This window comes from Montipora capricornis, chromosome 6 (assembly GCF_036669925.1).
Source record: "Montipora capricornis isolate CH-2021 chromosome 6, ASM3666992v2, whole genome shotgun sequence".
Classification (NCBI taxonomy): Eukaryota; Metazoa; Cnidaria; class Anthozoa; order Scleractinia; family Acroporidae; genus Montipora; species Montipora capricornis.
In genome coordinates, this window is record NC_090888.1 from 28,725,391 (window position 1) to 28,728,375 (window position 2,985).

Genomic DNA, 2,985 nt, shown 5'->3' on the forward strand with positions numbered 1-2,985 from the left:
AAGTTTGTATTGGAGGTCACTGTGTAAATAAAAGCCTACTCCGCCACCAGTTTTGGATTTGCGATGATTTGAGATAAAACTATATTCGGTGATATTAACCAGCTCTACAGGGCAATCTGTCAGCCACGTTTCTGAAATAACGATCACAGAGAATGATTTTTTGAAACTTCCAAGCATTAAATTCAATTGGTCAAGATTTTTAGCAAACTACGGGCATTTACGTGCATAACGGAAAAATTTATTTTGTTGCTAAGGCATAGTTAATAGAGGGTAATGGTTTGGAAGCTCGGTAAACATCAAAGGAGCAAACAAAGATGCCGAGATTTAGGTTTGAAAGTCCACGACCGTGCACAATCTTTTGTTTTGCGCGCATACACTATGCACGAATTACGTAACCAACACGTTTCTATTGGTTAGTTCCTCAGTACGGAGTAAACAACTATTGTATTTTGTGCACGGTCAAGGCCAAAAAGGAGAACAAAAACCTACAACAAAGAAATTTGTCGGATTTCATAACCATTCCCCTCTATTAATCATGGCTAAGGGGAGCTACTCGACTATTTATATCATCCTCGGTCAAATACCTACTTGAGGGCAGACCAGACAAATAATTAGAATCAGGATTTAAATAACTGGAAAGTGAGTTAGATAACTCAGGTTGTTCTAAAGGATTAAATAATAGTGTTTCAAGACGGTCGCTATTAAAGTTTAAAGGGCCATGGGATATCTCATAGAGTGCTAGATTAAAGGAACTATCATCTAAGTGATTAAATGGAAAGAAAAATTCCAAATGCGATTCGTCAGCCATCAGAGTAACGGCTAAGTTCAGCTGGAATAGTGTACATGTATTGAATTACTTAGGAACTTGTAAAAGGTACTTAGCTCATAGGTAAACCCTCCTGATTTGCAAAGTTCACAAGATCGTTGTGGCACTTGATTTGGATCGGGCGAGAATCATCCGTTCGTCGAAGATAAATGACAAAGTTCTTGGCCCTGCAGAACTTGAAGCCATCTCTTTTCTGAAATTTCTTTGAATCCGCCAAGAAGTTGTTGAAGCAGGGGAGTAAGGTGATCAAATAATCTGACGTTTTCCAAAGAACGACTGGACGGTAGTCCGATCGAAGTGGCCGACACTTTACAAGCTTCTTTTCGTGAATTCATTACTTGCTCTTTCACAATTCTTCTTGTGAATTTACAGACAATTGGTCGAGGACCAGAAGTGGCAGTTCTTGTAAGAAAACGGTGGGCGATATCAATGTCTTGATTTGAAATTTCGTTTCCAGCAGCTTTGAAGAGATTGATACACAGGGAGACAGTTTTAGAGGCCGATTCTTGCATTTCGCTCTCGAGAAGGCCAATAATTTTAATGTTTTACTGGAACTATACCTCAGCAGTTGTTCGACTGAATCTCCGATCTGTTCGACTCGGGATGACAGCAAATTTAGGCGTGACCAGAGTTGTTTAAGGCTATTCGCAGATTCTGCTCGTAACTCGTCGTATGATTTCCCATAAAATTCCAGGGGGCTTAGGGTCGCAGCGTCCGTAATCAAACGAGTAGGTTGTTCGCCGCCATTGTTGGAAGCTTGTGGATCTTGTCATTTGATAGACTGCTGCAGCTCTTCCAAATTTTGCTTAATTAAGGGCGGCGATTTCATCCTTGAGACTGTCATTTTCCCTTTTTAAAGAGGCTACTGACACATTAGGTATAGTTAAATAGTGTCTTTAAAGTTTATGTAAAGAAGTAAGGCGGAGCACTCAAAGATGCGTCCGCACTCCACCAGCACAACACCATGTGATATGTGAGTATACAGGTTCAGTGATACTTCAAGGGAGAAAAAGGACTAAATTATATAAAAGAAAACTGTATCGCAAAATTACCTGTAACTAGGCTAAAAAAAACAGTTTATTTTTCCTAAGATGGAAAGAAAAAATAATTTCACAAAAAGTAGTCAAATCAAGCTAAAGCTCCTAACCTTGAATTGGTATCAGAACAATGTGAACCAGAATCCGATGATAGCCTTTATTCAGGTGCTCCGCTCACAACCAGTACGAGTGTTGTTCTGTTGTTAACGTTCGTAATGAAGCTTACACGCATTTAACGATTACTTTCTGTGATTGAGGCACACTGCCCGTGGCCAAATAACTGCAAAACATCAATAAACAAGCTGTTGTAATTCACAACTCAGGTGAAGGGAGACATTCAGAAGCACTACTATTGGGATTATTGTAAAGCCTATTTTGGCAAAGGCACCTCTGCTATCTGTAACATTTGTTGTCCAAGTATTTCCAAAGTTAATGGATTCTTCATTGAAGTGCCTATTGGAAAGCAGCTACAAGAGTTTTTCACTGGTAAGCTTCATTGGTGTTTTATTATTCTACTTTATAAAATAATGAAAGCAATGCATGTGCTGCGATTGGTCAGATTTTTTGTAGTGCGTTTACCATAATGTGACCCTGCGAGCAGAGCCTCCTTTTGTCTTTTTCTTGACTGAGGAAGAGAAAAGGAGGCTCTGCCTGAATCTCATCAACTCTTTGAAGCCACCGCAGCCCAAACTTCTGGATCAGTCAATCTTACTTTTTTTCGTCAAACCCGTTTTTATGGTTCAAGCATCCGTTTAGTGATAAAACCGATGGTTATAATTGAGCCAGCTGTACCGTGAAAAACCAAGATGGCGGAGAGATGTGGCATCATAATAACATCACAATAATAATAATAATAATAATAACTTTATTTAAACTGTTAAAAATGTATCAGTGTGTTAAAAACAAACTGGTATTAATAGATGAGGAGATAAATATAATATATCTGAACTACATAAAAATGATAATAAGGGTAAAATACAGTCATATCACATACAATCAAAATCAACTATTTAAATATTATTTTAACAGATAAAAAAGCATAGCAATGGAAAAAACAATATTTAATTTACCCTGCATCTATGACTTAATTTGTCCGATTTTAGCAAAAAACTGTATCTGTAT